Consider the following 21694-nt stretch of genomic DNA (forward strand, 5'->3'; position numbering starts at 1 on the left):
AGATTCAGTTCCTCTCTCTGTCTTTGTATGTGTCTGTGTGTGTGCATAATTTCTGTACTTTTACTACATTGACCTTTGTTTTGTATCCAGGAATCAGACTGCTGCTAGGGCAAAGTGTGTCCTATAACCCTTTCCTGAAGGCATTAAGTAATAGTTATCATCATCTGTTGGTGGCTGATTGAAGTATTCCTCCCTCCCCACATCCTCCTCTTCAAACCTGCTGCTCCCACTCCTCAGCGCCCTCCTCAGATAGTTCCAAAACAGTTCCTGAGCCTTGACCAGGTCCATGCAGTCTGACCCCGGCCACTGAAGGTAGGTCTTCTTCACCATGACCTTTCTCATACGGTGGTAAGCCGACAGCTGTCTTTCAGGGATGGGTTCCAGGAAGATGAGCAGGAGCCCATCCCGGAGCTCATGGAAGAGCCTGTAGCTGGCCAGCTGGAGCTCCAGGGAACACCACTCGCTGCACAGGAAGTGCCTACTAACCATGCAGATGGTCTTGCGGCTGCTGTACACGGCGGAGACGATGTTGTCCACGATGTTGCGGCCCAGCTCAAATTCACGGTGGTGCAGGCACAGCCTGAAAGAGGCTCCGTTGCCCTCCAGGTTGGGAAGCAGCTGGTCTAGTACCCAGGGCTCGTCCGCCGAGTTATAGGAGATGAAAGCATCGTATTTGCAGCGCTCCTCTTTCTCCCTCAGCCTGCGCCAGTGTTGGCCGAACCAGGAGCGGAACACATAATAGCTATACTTCAGTTTCCAATACAGCTTGTTGTAGAGAAGCGGGACTATAGTCAGCAGTAAAATCACAGTGGTTGTGGTAGCTAAAAGGTACTCTCCCAGGTCCAGGTAGCAAACATTGGTGTCAAAGTTGTGGAAGCTTTTTTGGAGTTTTTTATCTTGGCACAGTCTTACTATACAGTCTACAAACTGGACTCTGGTTAGTCAAAGTCCAGTTCTGCAGGTCACTGTTGAGGCAGGTGCAACTAAGAGGAATGTTGCACAGGTCCAGGTAGCGCAGTTTAGGGAGAGCCTCCAGCACATTCACATCTAAGGATTGCATTATGTTTTTGTGGAGAAGCAAGATCTGCAGCTCTGTCAGATTCCCAAAAACCTCCTTTGAGAAGGACTGGATGCCCATGTTCCTTGCACTGAGCTTGCTCAATTTCCGCAGGTTTTTGAAGACGCCTGGCTGCAGCTGCATCACCCCGGCACAGGAGTTGTCCAAGGAGAGGAAAGTGAAGTTGGTCAGATCGTCAAAAGTGTCTGCTGCGAAGCTGAAGATGTGATTGTCGGTGAGGTAGAGCGATTGGACGGAGTTGAGACCACGGAAAAAGGCATAAGGCAGCACGTTGAGGCCGTGGGGCATCTGCGCATCTAGTTTGAGGTTGCGAAGTTTTGTTAGATTCACAAAAGGAGAGTTGGTACGTTTAGAGGAGAAGCTAACCTGATTCCCATGTAGATCAAGAACTTCAAGTGTGGCGTGGAATGGTTTAAACTTGGAGCTGTCAATCTGTTTGAGATTGTTTCCATCGAGGTAAAAATTGGCCAGGTTATCGAGCCCCACAAGGCTAACTCTTTAAAATGAGTGATTTTGTTCCCTCCAAGATCCAAAATGTGCAGGTGTTTGAGTGAATGGAAAGTCTTGTTGAAAATAGCAGCTATCTGATTGTTACGTAGGTTAAGTATTTCCAGGCTCTGCAGATCTTCAAAGCTATCCTTGTACAGATCGGTCAGGAGGTTGTTGTCCAGACGCAGTGTGACAAGATTAGGCAGTCCACTGAAAGCCTTATGGTCAATATGGGCGATTATGTTGAGTTGTAGGGTCTTCACATTTGGTGTGTGGTGGAAAGCAAAAGAGTTGACAATGAGTATGCGATTGTAACGGTAGCTCAGATCTGTCAGATTTGGGAAAGAGAGGTTCTGTCTGTTGCAGGACCCCTTGACTAACAAACACTCAAACTGGACAGTTTTATCTCAATCTCTTCATATATATATATATATATATATATATATATATACATATACTGCTCAAAAAAATAAAGGGAACACTTAAACAACACAATGTAACTCCAAGTCAATCGCACTTCTGTGAAATCAAACTGTCCACTAAGGAAGCAACACTGATTGACAATAAATGTCACATGCTGTTGTGCAAATGGAATAGACAACAGTTGGAAATTATAGGCAATTAGCAAGACACCCCCAATAAAGGAGTGGTTCGGCAGGTGGTGACCACAGACCACTTCTCAGTTCCTATGCTTCCTGGCTGATGTTTTGGTCACTTTTGAATGCTGGCGGTGCTTTCACTCTAGTGGTAGCATGAGACGGAGTCTACAACCCACACAAGTGGCTCAGGTAGTGCAGCTCATCCAGGATGGCACATCAATGTGAGCTATGGCAAGAAGGTTTGCTGTGTCTGTCAGCGTAGTGTCCAGAGCATGGAGGCACTACCAGGAGACAGGCCAGTACATCAGGAGATGTGGAGGAGGCCGTAGGAGGGCAACAGCCCAGCAGCAGGACCGCTACCTCCGCCTTTGTGCAAGGAGGAGCAGGAAGAGCACTGCCAGAGCCCTGCAAAATGACCTCCAGCAGGCCACAAATGTGCATGTGTCTGCTCAAACGGTCAGAAACAGACTCCATGAGGGTGGTATGAGGGCCCGAAGTCCACAGGTGGGGGTTGTGCTTACAGCCCAACACCGTGCAGGACGTTTGGCATTTGCCAGAGAACACCAAGATTGGCAAATTCGCTACTGGTGCCCTGTGCTCTTCACAGATGAAGCAGGTTCACACTGAGCACATGTGACAGACGTGACAGAGTCTGGAGACGCCGTGGAGAACGTTCTGCTGCCTGCAACATCCTCCAGCATGACCGGTTTGGTGGTGGGTCAGTCATGGTGTGGGGTGGCATTTCTTTGGGGGGCCGCACAGCCCTCCATGTGCATGCCAGAGGTAGCCTGACTGCCATTAGGTACCAAGATGAGATCCTCAGACCCCTTGTGAGACCATATGCTGGTGCGGTTGGCCCTGGGTTCCTCCTAATGCAAACAATGCTAGACCTCATGTGGCTGGAGTGTGTCAGCAGTTCCTGCAAGAGGAAGGCATTGATGCTATGGACTGGCCCGCCCGTTCCCCAGACCTGAATCCAATTGAGCACATCTGGGACATCATGTCTCGCTCCATCCACCAACGCCACGTTGCACCACAGACTGTCCAGGAGTTGGCGGATGCTTTAGTCCAGGTCTGGGAGGAGATCCCTCAGGAGACCATCCGCCACCTCATCAGGAGCATGCCCAGGTGTTGTAGGGAGGTCATACAGGCACGTGGAGGCCACACACACTACTGAGCCTCATTTTGACTTGTTTTAAGGACATTACATCAAAGTTGGATCAGCCTGTAGTGTGGTTTTCCACTTTAATATTGAGTGTGACTCCAAATCCAGACCTCCATGGGTTGATAAATTGGATTTCCATTGATTATCTTTATGTTGTTTTGTTGTCAGCACATTCAACTATGTAAAGAAAAAAGTATTCAATAAGATTATTTCATTCATTCAGATCTAGGATGTGTTATTTTAGTGATCCCTTTATTTTTTTGAGCAGTGTATATATATATATATATATATATATATCCCAGCCCCCGTCCCTGCAGGAGGCCTTTTGGTAGGCCGTCATTGTATAAAAGAATTTGTTCTTAACTGACTTGCCTAGTTAAATTAAATAAAAATAAATATTCTGGACATACAGTGCCTTCGGAAAGTATTTAGACCCCTTGACTTTTTCCCACATTTTGTTACGTTAGAGTTATTGTAAAAATGATTAAATAAAATGTTTAAAATCCTCAGCAATACCCCATGACAAAGCGAAAACAGGTTTTTTGAAATGTTGCTAATATATTACAAATAATAAACATACCTTATTTACGTAAGTATTCAGACCATTTGCTATGAGACTTGGAATTGAGCTCAGGTGCATCCTGTTTCTATTGATCATCCTTGAGATGTTTCTACAACTTGATTGGAGTCCACCTGTGATAAATTCTATTGATTGGATATGATTTGGAAAGGCACACACCTGTTTTATATAAGGTCCCACAATTGATAGTGCATGTCAGAGCAAAAACCAAGCCACGAGGTCGAAGGAATTGTCCGTAGAGTGCCAAGACAGGATTGTGTCGAGGCACAGATCTGGGGAAGGGTACAAAAAAATGTTGGTACACTTTAGTCAAGGGGTCTAAATACTTATTTATTTAAATGTTTATTGAAGTTCCCCAAGAATACAGAGGCCTCCATCATTCTTAAATGGAAGATGTTTGGAATCACCAACTGTTCCTAGAGCTGACCGCCCCGCAAAACTGAGCAATCGGGGGAGAAGGGCCTTGGTCACGGAGTTGACCAAAATCCCGATGGTCACTCTGACAGAGCTCCAGAGTTCCTCTGTGGAGATGGGAGAATCTTCCAGAAGGACAACCATCTCTGCAGCACTCCACCAATCAGGCCTTTATGGTAGTGGCCAGACGGAAGCCACTCCTCAATAAGACATATGACAGCCTGCTTGGAGTTTGCAAAAAGGCACCTACAGTAAAGACTCTCAGACCATGAGAAACAAGATTCTCTAGTCTGATGAAACCAAGATTGGAGGAAACCTGGCACCATCCCTACGGTGAAGCATGGTGGTGGCATAATCATGATCCTTGATGAAAACCTGCTCCAGAGCTCTCGGGACCTCAGACTGGGGTGAAGGGTCACCTTCCAACAGGACAACGGCCTTAAGCACACAGCCAAGACAACGCAGGAGTGGCTTCGGGACAAGTCTCAATGTCCAGCCAGACTTAAACCTGATCGAACATCTCTGGAGAGACCTGAAAATAGCCGAGCAGCAACGCTCCCCATCCAACCTGACAGAGCTTGGGAGGATCTGCAGAGAAGAATGGGAGAAACTCCCCAAATACAGGTGTGCCAAGCTTGTAGTGTCATACCCAGGAAGACTGGAGACTGTAATTGCTGCCAAAGGTGCTTCAACAAAGTACTGAGTAAAGGGTCTGAATACTTCTAAACATTTCTAAACCTGTTTTTGCTTCATCATTATGGGGAATTGTGTATAGATTGAGGAAAAAAGTATTAAACAATTTTAGAATAAGTCTGTAACCTAACAAAATGTGGAAAAAGTCAAGGGGTCAGTATACTTTCCGAAGGCACTGTAACTTGTGAACACTGCATGCGCTATCGCAACAGTTGCTCGTCACTTGACTATCATTCAGAAATGTTCTTCCTGATGATGTGGGAAAATATCAAAATGTAGGCTAATTAAACAGCTTGTACTCTAGTTTATAGAAAGACCCTCAACCACTGTGAGAAATCAAAGCATTGACTTTTGTACTGCTGCATGCAGCAATTTTCCTAATCTGACAAATGAGTTGTTCAATTTCATTTCACTCATCATAATCCATAGCAAATTCTACATCTTTCATTTACCTATCATAATCCATCATAACATAATTTTATAATGGGTTATCAAACACGTTTCAAGAGTTATTTTACAAATCACATTCAAATAAAGCAAAATCATATCTCAAGTCCCATTTGATCTTTAATTAAAAGCCTCGAGTCCAGCCTCACCTCAGTTCTGGGGGCTGTAACATGCCTGTATCATGTCCTTTCTGCTACATTATGAAAGCTTGTCTCTTAATCCCTGTTTAATGACTGCCTCTCTTTGGTTGTACAGAAAGAGGAAGGAAAGGGACAACGGACATGGAGTCATGGTGCACGATCAAATGAAAGTTGTTCTCCATTTATTGTTCTTCATGTACATGGCGAGGGAGAGGAAAACCCAGGTACTCCAGTCAGCAATGTGCCAAACACAAAATACACAGATGCAACACTATATACAATCTCTTTATTCTGCTGGGGGAAGGTTTTCATTTTTAAAACTCAAAACAGATATTTGTGTATTGAGTAATTTCAAAATAACTGAAACACTATTATACACTAGAAGGATTGATTGCAAAAGAAAGTGGGAGGTCTCAATATTTTACTGATAAGTAGGACCAAATAACGCATTGAGAGGGATGGGTCTTATTTCATATAAAAAGGAAAGGTGTTCCTGGTCACCACTTATATGACAATTCAAGTTTCGTTTGTCGTATTTCTAAAATGTTTTTTTTATATCTATATATTTTTTAACGTAATTCCTGTTTGTGCTTTTGTAGTTGGTTGGATTAATTGTGTCCACCACACCAAGGTAGTTGGCTGAAGAGGGTGTGGCGGGTAGTCTGGGGGACCATGAACCTTAAGCAAACTTTAACAAAGAAATAATTGCCAAAAGAAACTTTGGTAGAAGCTTTATTCACTCAGGTAATCAGGTAATTTTCAGACAAGCAAATACACACATTACTTAATTGAGTCATGATATAAAACAACACTATATAAAGTACATCATATGAGTAAACTGTAAACAGGCCATCTGACAGATTCTGCAGTCAGGCAGGCCATGACAACCCAGCAGTGTTGGAAGAAGTATCCAGTTGTCATACAGTACTTGAGAAAAATTATAGATACCTTAATAGAAAGTTACTCAAGTAAAAGTGAAAGTCACACAGTAAAATAGTACTTGAGTAAAAGTCAAAGTATTTGTTTTAAATATACTTAAGTATCAAAAGTAGAAGTGAAAGTATAAATCATTTCAAATTCCTTATATTATGCAAAGCAAACTGCACCAATTTCATGTTTTTAAAATGTACGGATAGCCAGGGGCACACTCCAACATTATTTACAAAATATGCATTTGTGTTTAGTGAGTCCGCCAGACCATAGGCAGTAGGGATGACCATGTGTTCTCTTGATAACTGCATGAATTTCACAATTTTCCAGTCCTGCTTAGCATTCAAAATGTAATGGGTACTTTGGGTAAAAATGTATGGAGTAAAAAGTACAATATTTTCTTTAGGAATGTAGTGAAGTAAAAATATAAATAGTAAAATACAGATACCCTAAACAACTACTTAAGTAGTACTTTAAAGTATTTTTACTTAAGTACTTAACACCACTGCTACCTAGTCATCACGCACGGAACCCTGGGTAAAAACAAACAGGTTAACATGAATCATGACATCACACACTATGAAAACACTTACAGGTAGGGCCTTGACTTTTTCTTGACTAAGTGACCTTAAAGAGGGACATCTCAGCCAGTCTGCAGTTTTAGGCTATAAATAAAGTCAGAATTTTCTTGGTCAGGTCATGTTGTCGGGAAATTTCCTGGCCCGAAGATAAAGGAAGTCTATAAAGGAGGGTGAAGACACAGAGACAGACACTTGCCACAGCGGCAAGATCCATATGACATTTAAAGGAGCCATTTTCCTCATCCTCATCTGCTCCTACCCACTATCTACTAGACAGTCATCAGCTCCACCCTTTCTATCACTTCAACCGTCGCCCCCCAACCAGCCCTGTAATCTCCAGGTCCCACCTTCCTGACATGGCCTACTATCCCCCCTCCCACATGCTGGAGAGTGGCCTGTCCCCTCCTATGCCCTATGGGTCCCTACCTGCTTTCCCCAGCCCTGAACGCTGGTCTTTCCCCCGGATGAGACTGTACTGATCCTTTGTGTAGTAGAGACATGCATAAGCACAATGCTATGTTGTTGAGTATTTTCCAAATGCATGCCATCAAGTCTAATTGTTTACAATTACAACTGACTGATGTTTTATTTCTCTGTTGAATATTGTAAGGCCATATGATGGGCAGGAATACAAAGTGCCAGCCTGGAAATGTTGTTTGCATTTTTACAAATATTTTTAAATATTTTCTTTCATATTTTTTCCATACTCTAAAACTACTTAGAGCCTGGACAATGAAAACACAATAATGCTGTGGAAAAGTAACAGCAGCAGAATGTATTTTTTATTGCATGAATACTTCTAATTGAAACATGTGCATGCAAAAACATAGAAGCACTATAAAATAAAATGCATTGCATAACTTATACAGTATGCTGTTTGACAAGCAGAATTCTTTAGCACAGATGATCAAAGACATAAATCAGCATGAATGCATTATGCAGAGGATTGTCTGCTGTCCATGGGAAGATCTCAATTTCATACTCACATCTTCCCTTCAGAGGTCCCTCCCCTCTGACCTTTTCCTCTGGGTTTTGAGGAGGAGAGAGGATGTGAGTATGTAATTGAGATTCTCCCCATTGAAGATGGACCAAATAAAATGAAACCTGTGAAAATAATACTGTGCATAGTAACGCACTGTTTTATATTAAAATCTAATAATAGATCATTAATGTATTTGTTTTATTTTGTGCATTCCTAATTGAGAAAGTGATATTTACCAACAAGAAGTATACTTATAGAATATGTAAATTAACTTTGCAACATGATTTATCTGATCATCTTATTTCCCATGTCCATTTCCATTTTACTCTGCATCTTTTAAATGTTCATACAGTATTACACTATTATTAAGTAATGGCGCCATACCAAACTGGAAGTCTTCCGACTAGCTTGGAAAGACAGTACCGTGCAGTATCGAAGAGCCCTCACTGCTGCTCGATCATCCTATTTTTCCAACCTAATTGAGGAAAATAAGAACAATACGAAATTTATTTTTGATACTGTCGCAAAGCTAACTAAAAAGCAGCATTCCCCAAGAGAGGATGGCTTTCACTTCAGCAGTAATAAATTCATGAACTTCTTTGAGGAAAAGATCATGATCATTAGAAAGCAAATTACGGACTCCTCTTTAAATCTGCGTATTCCTCCAAAGCTCCATTGTCCTGAGTCTGCACAACTCTGCCAGGACCTAGGATCAAGGGAGACACTCAAGAGTTTTAGTACTATATCTCTTGCCACAATGATGAAAATAATCATGGCCTCTAAACCTTCAAGCTGCATACTGGACCCTATTCCAACTAAACTACTGAAAGAGCTGCTTCCTGTGCTTGACCCTCCTATGTTGAACATAAACGGCTCTCTATCCACCGGATGTGTACCAAGCTCACTAAAAGTGGCAGTAATAAAGCCTCTCTTGAAAAAGCCGAATCTTGACCCAGAAAATACAAAAAATGATCGGCCTATATCGAATCTTCCATTTCTCTCAAAAAGTTAACAAAAAGCTGTTGCACAGCAACTCACTGCCTTCCTGAAGACAAACAATGTATACGAAATGCTTCAGTCTGGTTTTAGACCCCATCATAGCACTGAGACTGCACTTGTGAAGGTGGTAAATTACTTTTTAATGGTGTCAGACCGAGGCTCTGCATCTGTCCTCGTGATCCTAGATCTTAGTGGTCTTTCAAGGTTTTACTGCAAGGTTTTACTGAAAGATATTTTGATCATCGATCACCACATTCTTTTGGAGAGATTGGAAACCCAAATTGGTCTACACGGACAAGTTCTGGCCTGGTTTAGATCTTATCTGTCGGAAAGATATTCTTACACTGGATATCTTAAGGTGAATGCACCAATTTGTAAGTCGCTCTGGATAAGAGCGTCTGCTAAATGACGTAAATGTAAATGTAAATATCAGTTTGTCTCTGTGAATGGTTTGTCCTCTGACAAATCAGCTGTAAATTTCGGTGTTCCTAAAGGTTCCGTTTTAGGACCACTATTGTTTTCACTATATATTTTACCTCTTGGGGATGTCATTCGAAAACATAATGTTAAACTTCACTGCTATGCGGATGACACACAGCTGTACATTTCAATGAAACATGGTGAAGCCCCAAAATTGCCTTCGCTAGAAGCCTGTGTTTCAGACATAAGGAAGTGGATGGCTGCAAACTTTCTACTTTTAAACTCGGACAAAACAGAGATGCTTGTTCTAGGTCCCAAGAAACAAAGAGATCTTCTGTTGAATCTGACAATTAATCTTGATGGTTGTACAGTCGTCTCAAATAAAACTGTGAAGGACCTCGGCATTACTCTGGACCCTGATCTCTCTTTTGACGAACATATCAAGACCGTTTCAAGGACAGCTTTTTTCCATCTACGTAACATTGCAAAATCAGAAACTTTCTGTCCAGAAATGATGCAGAAAAATGTATCCATGCTTTTGTTACTTCTAGGTTGGACTACTGCAATGCTCTACTTTCCGGCTACCCGGATAAAGCACTAAATAAACTGCAGTTAGTGTTAAATATGGCTGCTAGAATCCTGACTAGAACCAAAAAATTTGATCATATTACTCCAGTGCTAGCCTCCCTACACTGGCTTCCTGTTAAGGCAAGGGCTGATTTCAAGGTTTTACTGCAAACCTCCAAAGCATTACATGGGCTTGCTCCTACCTATCTTTCTGATTTGGTCCTGCCGTACATACCTACACGTACGCTATGGTCACAAGACGCAGGCCTCCTAATGTCCCTAGAATTTCTAAGCAAACAGCTGGAGGCAGGGCTTTCTCCTAAAGAGCTCCATATGGAATGGTCTGCCTACCCATGTGAGAGATGCAGACTCGGTCTCAACCTTTAAGTCTACTGAAGACTCATCTCTTCAGTAGGTCCTATGATTGAGTGTAGTCTGGCCCAGGAGTGTGAAGGTGAACGGAAAGGCTCTGGAACAACGAACCACCCTTGCTGTCTCTGCCTGGCCGGTTCCCCTCTCTCCACTGGGATTCTCTGCCTCTAACCCTATTACAGGGGCTGAGTCAATGACTTACTGGTGTTCTTCCATGCCGTCCCTAGGAGGGGTCCGTCACTTGAGTGGGTTGAGTTACTGACGTGGTCTTCCTGTCTGGGTTAGCGCCCCCCCTTGGGTTGTGCCGTGGCGGAGATCTTTGTGGGCTATACTCGGTCTTGTCTCAGGATGGTAAGTTGGGGGTTGAAGATATCCCTCGAGTGGTGTGTAGGCTGTGCTTTGGCAAAGTGGGTGGGGTTATATCCTTCCTGGTTGGCCCTGTCCGGGGGTATCATCGGATGGGGGCACAGTGTCTCCTGACCCCTCCTGTCTCAGCCTCCAGTATTTATGCTGCAGTAGTTTATGTGTCGGGGGGCTAGGGTCAGTCTGTTATATCTGGAGTATTTCTCCTGTCTTATCCGGTGTCCTGTGTGAATTTAAGTATGCTCTCTCTAATTCTCTCTTTCTCTCTTTCTTTCTTTCTCTCTCTTGGAGGACCTGAGCCCTAGAACCATGCCTCAGGACTACCTGGCATGATGACTCCATGCTGTCTCCAGTCCACCTGGCCGTGCTGCTGCTCCAGTTTCAACTGTTCTGCCTGCGGCTATGGAACCCTGACCTTTTCACCGGACGTGCTACCTGTCCCAGACCTGCTGTTTTCAACTCTCTAGAGACAGCAGGCGTGGTAGAGATACTCTCAATGATCGGCTATGAAAAGCCAACTGACATTTACTCTTGAGGTGCTGACTTGTTGCACCCTCGACAACTACTGTGATTATTATTATTTGACCATGCTGGTCATTTATGAACATTTGAACATCTTGGCTATGTTCTGTTATAATCTCCACCCGGCAGAGCCAGAAGAGGACTGGCCACCCCTCATAGCCTGGTTCCTCTCTAGGTTTCTTCCTAGGTTTTGGCCTTTCTAGGGAGTTTTTCCTAGCCACCGTGCTTCTACACCTGCATTGCTTGCTGGTTGGGGTTTTAGGCTGGGTTTCTGTACAGCACTTTGAGATATCAGCTGATGTAAGAAGGGCTATATTAATACATTTGATTTGATCACAACAGGATTAAGTTAGTTTTTTCCATGACAGAAAATTACAAAAGCAAACAATTGATGACTTGCTTATTATTGCAGTCGATCAAAGCATAAACAATGCTGGATTTCAATCAAGTAGAACGTTATGGTAATGAAGGAACTTTTACAAGAGATTCAGTTCCTCTCTGTCTTTCTATGTGTGTGGGTAGGCATAATTTCAGTACTTTTCTACATTGAACTTAGTTTCATATCCTGGAATCAGGCTGTTGCCAGGGCAAAGTGTGTCCTCTAACCATTTCCTTACGTCATTAAATAATAGGTCTCATCTCTCGGTGTATTTACCAACAATAATTATTATTGAATATTTATATTAACTTTGCAACATGATTTGTCAGGGTATATCTATTTCCATTTCCCTCTACATCTTTTAAATGTACATACAGTATTACAATATTATTTAGTACTGATCACAACAGGATTAAGTTTGTTTTCCATGAAAGCAAATTAAAAAAGGAAACAAATTATGACTAGTTTATTATAGCAATCGATCAAAGCAAGTAGAACATCATTGTACCGAGGGCACATTTACAAAATACTCAGTTCCTCTCTCAGCATATGTGTGCCTCATTTTAGTACTTTTACAACATTGAACTTTGTTTCATATCCAGGAATCAGGCTGTTGCCAGGGCAAAGCGTGTCCTCTAACCCTTTGCTAAAGACTTTCTTTTTTTTAAACATTTTAGTCATTTAGCAGACGCTCTTATCCAGAGCGACTTACAGTAGTGAATGCATACATTTCAATTCATTTCATACATTTTTTTTTTCTCGTACTGGCCCCCCGTGGGAATCAAACCCACAACCCTGGCATTGCAAACACCATTGCAAACACCATGCTCTACCAACTGAGCCACAGGGAGGCTATGTAATAGTTAGCATCATCGGTCGGTGGCTGAATTAAGTATTCTTCCCTCCCCTCTTCCTCATCTTCCTCTTCAAACCTGCTGCTCCCGCTCCTCAGCGTCCTCCTCAGATGGTTCCAAAACAGTTCCTGAGCCTTGACCGGGTCCATGCAGTCTGACCCCGGCCACTGCAGGTAGGTCTTTTTCAACATTACCTTTCTCATACAGCTGCCTTTCAGGGATGGGTTCCAGGAAGTAGAGCAGGAGCACATCCTGGAGCTTGTGGAAGAGCCTGTAGCTGGCCAGCTGGATCTCCAGGGAGCACCACTCGCTGCACAGGAAGTGCTTACTAACCACGCAGATGGTCTTGCGGCTGCTGTACACGGAGGAGACGATGTTGTCCATGATGTTTACGCTGGTGTAGGCACAGCCGGGCAGAGGCTCCGTTGCCCTCCAGGTTGGGAAGTAGCTGGTCTACTAAGCGGGATTATAGTCAGCAGTAAAATCACAGTGGTGGCTAAAAGGTACTCTCCCAGGTCCAGGTAGAAAACTTTGGTGTCAAAGGTTGGAGGTTGGAGGTTTGGTGTCAAAGGTTGGAGGTTGGAGGTTTTTTCTGGGCACTGTGGACATTAGAGTAAGACTAACTGGACTATCTGGTTTGTCAAAGTCCAGTTCTGCAGGTCACTGTTGAGGCAGGTGCAACTAAGAGGAATGTTGCGCAGTTTAGGGAGAGCCTCCAGCACATTCACATCTAAGGATTGCATTACGTATTGGTTGAGAGGCAAGATCTGCAGCTTTGTCAGATTCCCGAAAACCTCCTTTGAGCAGGACTGAATGCCAATGTTCCTTGCTCAATTTCCGCAGGTTTTTGAAGACGCCTGGCTGCAGCTGCATCACCCAGGCACAGGACTGGTCCAAGGAGAGGAAAGTCAAGTTGGTCAGATTGTCAAAAGTGTCTGCTGCGAGTTGTAGGGTCTTCGCATTTGGTGTGTGGTGGAAAGCAAAAGAGTTGACATTGAGTATGCGATTGTAACGGTAGCTCAGATCTGTTAGATTTGGGAAAGAAAGGTTCTGTCTGTTGCAGGACATTATGGAGGTGAGGTGTTTTTTCTCTGCTGTGAATTTCTTGATTTGATCCTGGAGGCCTTACCTTCCTCAACTTGTTGAAGAAAAGGTCCAATAAACCTTGGATTGGTGGACAGTTGGAAAGTGTGTTCTTCCGCAATGACGGTATCCCAATGGTTTCCAGACACAGATTTTTTAAAATGTGATCTTTGTACTCAAAAGGCTGCATAACTCCATGAGCAGATTGTCAGTCTTCAACCCCATACCAGATACGTTTATGTTCCCATCTGTAACATTGCTGACATTCAAAAGCTCTGGCACTGTGACATTGGTTGAACGCAAACGCATGTAGTTTAGCTTCCGCAAGTCAACACCTTGGAAAGCCCTTGAAGGGATCTGGTCATTGTAGGAGAGATCCAGCAGTAGTACATGGCTGAGGAAGCCCCATTCACATGCTAAAATGACCAGATTGTTTTTACAGAGATAGAGGGTGGCGAGGGACTCTGGTAGGTCTGTATGGTTAGAATGATGGAGGGATGTTAGATTGTTATTGCACAGGTCTAGTTTTGTCAGCTTCTGCAAGTGAGTCACAGATTCTGCCACCACAGAGAAGTTGTTCTGGTAGTTCTGCCGTAATATGATTGTAGAGCATGGAGAAAATAAGTGGAGAGGGAGCATAATCAGTGAGTTATTATTTAAAATACAAATAGTTTACAGCTAACTATTGATTGATACTGATTTTTTATAAATATTCTACACAAAAAAATCTAAAAAGATTTAGATACAGAGCTGTTATATTTTCCCACAATTTTCACAAACGCCAGTGCCATCCTCCTCTCTTTCATGTTGACAAAAAGGTCTATGACTTTGTCATACAGTACACGCTTTTAGATTTTGTTGTCCTAGGCTACCTAGCTAAAATGCACAGACGGTGGGGCATAGTCCCACATTTTAGGAGAGCAGCAGGGGGTGAGGGAGAGTCCCAGACATCAAAAGCAAAAAGGAGGACTGACACTCCAACCAGTGTGAACTTGGAGCTACCGCCATGCCAGATCCCATCAGATGAAGTATTACTAATGAAAGAAGAAATTAGGAAGATAGAGGACGGCGACAGAGATGGCCGCGTTCTTAGGAAACTATGCAGTATTTTTTTATGTATTATTTCTTACACTGTTACCCCAGGAAATCTTAAGTCTTATTACATGCAGTCGGGAGGAACTATTGGATATAAGAGCAACGTCAACTCACCAACATTATCACCAGGAATATGACTTTCCCGAAGCGGATCCTCAGTTTGGTCCACCACCCAGGACAATGGATTGGATCCCAGTAGGCGACCCAAAACAACGGCGCCGCAGAAGGGGCCGCGGTCTTCTGGTCAGGCTCAGTAGATGGGCACATCGCCCACCGCTCCCAAGTATACTACTTGCCAATGTCCAGTCTCTTGACAACAAGGTAGACAAAATCCGAGCAAGGGTTGCCTTTCAGAGATTGCAACATTCTCTGCTTCACGGAAACATGGCTCACTCGGGATACTTTATCAGAGTCGGTACAGCCACCTGGTTTCTTCACATATCGCGCCGACAGAAACAAACATCTCTCTGGTAAGAAGAAGGGCGGGGGTGTATGCCTTATGATTAACTAATCGGGGTGTGATCATAACAACATACAGGAACTCAAGTCCTTTTGTTCACCTGACCTAGAATCCCTTACAATCAAATGCCGACCGCATTATCTACCAAGAGAATTCTCTTCGATTATAATCACAGTCTTGTATATCCCCCCCAAGCAGACACCTCGATGGCCCTGAAAGTACTTCATTGGACTCTATGTAAACTGGAAACCACATATCCCGAGGCTGCATTTATTGTAGCTGGGGATTTTAACAAGGCTAATCTGAAAACAAGGCTCCCTAAATTTTATCAGCATATCGAATGCGCGACCCAGGTTGGCAAAATCCTGGATCATTGTTACTCTAACTTCCGCGACACATACAAAGCCCTCCCTCACACTCCTTTTGGCAAATCTGACCATGACTCCATTTTGTTGCTCCCAGCCTATAGACAGAAACTAAAACAGGAAACGCTCATGCTCAGGTCTGTTCAAAGCTGGTCCGACCAATCTGATTCCACGCTTCAAGATTGCTTCGATCACATGGACTGGGATATGTTGCAGATAGCATTGAACAACAACATTGATGTATACGCTGATTCGGTGAGTGAGTTTATTAGCAAGTACATCGGTGATGTTGTACCCACGGCGACTATTAAAACCTTCCCCAACCAGAAACCGTGGATTGATGGCTGCATTCGCGCAAAACTGAAAGCGCAAACCACTGCTTTTAACTTTTTGGTAACAGGGGGCAGTATTCGGAAATTCAGATGAATAATGTGCACAAATTAAACTGCCTGCTACTCGGGCCCAGAAGGTAGGATATGCATATTATTAGATTTGGATAGAAAACACTCTGAAGTTTCTAAAACTGTTTGAATGATGTATGTGAGTATAACAGAACTCATATGGCAGGCAAAAACCTGAGAATCCTGCATTTGGAGTAGTGGACTAAATGCGCGAACAAAAAGGAGGTATTTGGACATAAATTATGGACTTTATCGAACAAAACAAACATTTATTGTGGAACTGGGATTCCTGGGAGTGCATTCTGATGAAGATCATCTAAGGTAAGTGAATATTTATAATGCTATTTCTGATTTTAATTGACTCCAAAATGGCGGGTATCTGTATTGCTTGTTGTTGTCTGAGCGCTGTACTCAGATTATTGTAAAGTGTGCTTTCGCTGTAAAGTTTTTTTGAAATCTGACACAGCGGTTGCATTAAGGAGAAGTGTATCTATAATTCTTTGAATGACAGTTTAATATTTTATCAACGTTTATGATGAGTATTTCTGTAAATTGATGTGCTCATTCACCGGGAGTTTTGGGAGGCAAAACATTTCTGAACATTACACGCCAATGTAAAATGGGGTTTTTGGATATAAATATGAACTTTATCGAGCAAAACATACATGTATTGTGTAACATGTAGTCCTATGAGTGTCATCTGATGAAGATCATCAAAGGTTAGTGATTCATTTTAGCTGTATTTCTGGTTTTTGTGACGCCTCTCCTTGCTTGGAAAATGGCTGTGGGGTTTTCTTGTCTCGGCGCTGTCCTAACATAATCTAATGTTATGCTTTCGCCGTAAAGCCTTTTTGTAATCAGACAATGTGGTTGGATTAACGAGAAGTGTATGTTTGAGAAATTTGAATTATGAGATTTTTGTTGTTTTAAATTAGGCGCCCTGCTATTTCACTGGCTGTTGAATAGTGTGTCCCGCGGGTGGGACGCTAGCGTCCCACATTTCCCAGAGAGGTTAATCAGGGCAAGGCGACCGGAAACATGACCGAATACAAACAGTGTACCTATTCCCTCTGCAAGGCAATCAAACAAGCTAAGCGTCAGTATAGAGACAAAGTAGAGTCGCAATTCAACGGCTCAGACACGAGAGGTATGTGGCAGGGTCTACAGTCAATCACGGACTACAAAAAGAAAACCAGCCCCGTCACAGACCCCGATGTCTTGCTCCCAGACAAACTAAACAGCTTCTTTGCTTGCTTTGAGGACAGTACAGTGCCACCGACACAGCCCGCTACCAAAACCTGCGGGCTCTCCTTCACCGCAGCCAACGTGAGTAAAACATTTAAACATGTTAACCCTCGCAAGGCTGCTGGCCTAGACGGCATCCCTAGCCGCATCCTCAGAGCATGCGCAGACCAGCTGGCTGGTGTGTTTACGGACATATTCAATCAATCCCTATCCCAGTCTGCTGTTCCCACATGCTTCAAGAGGGCCACCATTGTTCCTGTTCCCAAGAAAGCTAAGGTAACTGAGCTAAACGACTATCGCCCCAAAGCACTCACTTCCGTCATCATGAAGTGCTTTGAGAGACTAGTCAAGGACCATATCACCTCCACACTACCTGACACCCTAGACCCACTCCAATTTGCTTACCTCCCCTATAGGTCCACAGACGACGCAATCGCAATCACACTGCACATTGCCCTAACCCATCTGGACAAGAGGAATACCTATGTAAGAATGCTGTTCATCGACTAAAGCTCAGCATTTAACACCATAGTACCCTCCAAACTCGTCATTAAGCTTGAGACCCTGGGTCCCGACCCCGCCCTGTGCAACTGGGTCCTGGACTTTCTGACGGGACGCCCACAGGTGGTGAGGGTAGGAAACAACATCTCCACTGATCCTCAATACTGGAGCCCCACAAGGGTGCGTTCTCAGCCCTCTCCTGTACTCCTTGTTCACCCATGACTGCGTGGCCATGCACGCCTCCAACTCAATCATCAAGTTTGCAGGCGACACTACAGTGGTAGGCTTGATTACCAACAATGACGAGACGGCCTACAGGGAGTTAGTGAGGGCCCTCGGAGTGTGGTGTCAGGAAAATAACCTCACGCTCAACGTTAACAAAACAAAGGAGATGATTGTGGACTTCAGGAAACAGCAGAGGGAGCACCCCCCTATCCACATCGACGGGACAGTAGTGGAGAAGGTGGAAAGTGTTAAGTTCCTCGGTAAACACATCACGGACAAACTGAAATGGTCCACCCACACAGATAGTGTGGTGAAGAAGGCGTAACAGCGCCTCTTCAACCTCAGGAGGCTGAAAAAATGTGGCTTGTCACCAAAAACCCTCACAAACTTTTACAGATGCACAATCGAGAGCATCCTGTCGGGCTGTATCACCGCCTGGTACGGCAACTGCTCCGCCCACAACCGTAAGGCTCTCCAGAGAGTAGTGAGGTCTACACAATGCATCACCGGGGGCAAACTACCTGCCCTCCAGGACACCTACACCACCCGATGTCACAGGAAGGCCAAAAAGATCATCAAGGACAACAACCACCCAAGCCACTGCCTGTTCACCCCACTATCATTCAGAAGGCGAGGCCAGTACAGGTGCATCAAAGCTGGGACCGAGAAACTGAAAAAGAGCTTCTTTCTATCTCAAGGCCATCAGACTGTTAAACAGCCATCACTAACATTGAGGGGCTGCTGCCAACATACTGACTCAAATCTCTAGCCACTTAATAATAAAAAATTGTATGCAGTAAATGTATCACTAGTCACTATAAACAATGCCACTTTATATAATGTTTACATACCCTAAATTACTCATCTCATATGTATATACTGTACTCTATACCATCTACTGCATCTTGCCTATGCCGTTCGGCTATCACTGATCCATATATTTATATGTACATATTCTTATTCATTCCTTTACACTTGTGTGTATAAGGTAGTTGTTGTGAAATTGTTAGATTACTTGTTAGATATTACTGCATGGTCGGAACTAGAAGCACAAGCATTTCGCTACACTCGCATTAACCATGTGTATGTCTGCTAACCATGTGTATGTGACCAATACAATTTGATTTGATTTGAGAGGGATTTGAACAAGCTAGAAAGTATTCTTGAGGAAACATTCACACAATGGAGAGAGTTACTTAACATGTGAAAATAAAGATGAAATACTGGAGGAACATCCCTTTTTGTTCAAGACTTTGAGCTACTCACTAACTCAACAAATACTCTCAGATACTTTCACAGACATGCTGGCACTCCGGCGGTGAAGTTATTGGATATGGATTGAGCCAAAATAGAAAGAATGGAGTGCAACCAACAGCTAAGGAACAATTCAAAGCAAGCAGTCCTCAAAGACATTGTGGAGAGAATAAACATTGTCCTGGATGAAGACATAACGACACAAGTTGGATGGTAACACGCCACCATACAATTGCTGGCATCCTGATGCTTCCCCATCTCCTTGGGGAAGACAGCACACTGTTTGTGAAGGAGTTTTATAGCTAGACTCCTGATGCTTCCCCATCTCCTTGGGAGTTTTCATTAAGTGACTATTTACGGTATTTAATGTATTGGTGTATGCTACATTCTTTTTCATTCAATTTTATAATATATTGTTTTTTATTAATTTAAGGAGACTTCCACACCATCTGATGTCACCACAGGACCTCTAACTCCCTATGTTGCGAGTATTGGCTCAGTCCATTCTTCAACACGTTTCTACTTGGTGGTGGAAAACAAAGCAGTACTTGCTCTGCGTTATTTTGTGTATGCTATTGCAGCATTATAATTTTCATATGACATATTTTGGCTACTGTACCCAAAGTGTGACTGTACTTTCAAATTTATACAGGTGCAGATACTGAAAATGCCAGACTTTTTTTTTTTTTTTTACTTCAAAGACATGTCTAGGGAAACATTTTTTAAATATAATTTGAGTATTAAAGTTAGGCAGGCTGGAGGCAGTTCATTTATGTATAGAAATATTGTGAATAGAGTTTAATGAGACTTTTTGTCATTCCAGATAAAATGTTGTATGGCATGTCTCTTTTATCATGTATTACACACTGCAATGGATAGGCGTTCCCAATCATGAGCCCCGGCCTGCCCTGCTCTTGCTGATGTGAACCCTTTTGTGCTGCCTAACCAACGACTGTGCTGTGTACGGTGGCACTTCAGGAGGCGAGTCAAAGGCTTCTTCTGAAAATAATTTAGTATTTGTCCCACACATTATGTATCTGTGTGTGGATTAGGCCTTCTGAGAGGGAGAGTGTGGAGACGAGAAGGAGGACCAGTGGTAAGCTTGCAACTGCTATAATTGATTTGAATAAAAACATTGCCCATAATTGACATTTTTATCACAGATATTCAGTGGTGTAAAGTACTTAAGTAAAAATACTTTAAAGTAATGCTTAAGTAATTTTTGGGGGGTTTTCTGTACTTTACTATTTATATCTTGGACAATTTTTATTTTTAATTCACTACATTCCTAAAGAAAATATTGTACCTTTTACTCCATACATTTTCCATGACAACCAAAAGTAGTCGTTACATTTGAATGCTTAGCAGGACAGGAAAATTGTCAAATTCATGCACTTATCAAGAGACCATGTAGAAATCCCTACTGCCTCTGGCGGACTCACTAAACACAAATGCATCTTTTGTAAATAATGTCTGAGTGTTATAGTGTGGCCCTGGCTATCCATACATTTTAAAAACAAGAAAATGGTGCCGTCTGCTTTGCCCCTTTACCCTTTCCTACATGTACATATTACCTCAATTACCTCGACGAACCTGTTCCCCAGCACATTGACTCGGTACCTGTACCCACTGTATATACTGTAGCCTCGTTATTGTTGTTTTATATGTGTTACTTTAGTTTATTTAGTAAATATTATCTTAACTCTATTTTTCTTAAAACTTGAGGCGAAATCCTGCACGGAGCCTTCACTGTGCACTGCCACTTTAAGAGCGCATCAGCAGTAAGAAAGGAGGAATTAAAGACAGCTCTTTCAGCTCTCAATTAGCTGACGACACCACCATTATTTTGAAATATCATAATGAAGTCAAGAAAGCTATTGAGTGTATTAATGCCTTCACACATGTATCAGGTTTCTCTCTGAATATTAGGAAATGTGAATTATTTGCATTGAGAAGATTTGCATTTTAGTCATTTAGCAGACACTCTTATCCAGAGCGACTTACACTAGTGAATGCATACATTTGCTACATTTTTTCTCCGTACTGGTCCCCCGTGGGAATTGAACCCACAACCCTGGTGTTGCAAACACCATGCTCTACCAACTGAGCCACACGGGACCACAGGAAAAGATGTGACTTAAACTCAGTATGTAATATCCCTGTAAAAGATGTGATCACATATCTTGGTATTACAGTTAGCAAAGATCAAAAAGAAAGGGCCAACTTAAATTTCTCTCCTATTGTAGAGAAAATTGGAAAGAGATTTAACTCCTGAGATTTAACTTTCTTTATCTGGACGTGTACTTTTATCAAAATCTGAAGATCTGTCCAGATTAGTTTATACGTCCCTTGCCTTGGATGTTCCTCTGTCAGTAACTAAAATGGTTGATACCAAATTATTTAACTTCATATGGAGGAATAAAACACATTATTTAAGAAAAGCAGTAATATGTAGCACCCAAGGTGAGGGCCCAATGCTCTGGATTTTAAA

At 42.9% G+C, this 21694-nt stretch overlaps 1 pseudogene; it reads right to left on the bottom strand.

The window, feature by feature from the left end:
• Positions 1–42: 42 nt before the first annotated feature.
• On the bottom strand, positions 43–14296 carry LOC106578661 (toll-like receptor 13; annotated as a pseudogene).
• Between the last annotated feature and the right edge of the window lie 7398 nt (positions 14297–21694).

The sequence above is a fragment of the Salmo salar genome, chromosome ssa02 (genome assembly GCF_905237065.1).
Source record: "Salmo salar chromosome ssa02, Ssal_v3.1, whole genome shotgun sequence".
Lineage (NCBI taxonomy): Eukaryota > Metazoa > Chordata > Actinopteri > Salmoniformes > Salmonidae > Salmo > Salmo salar.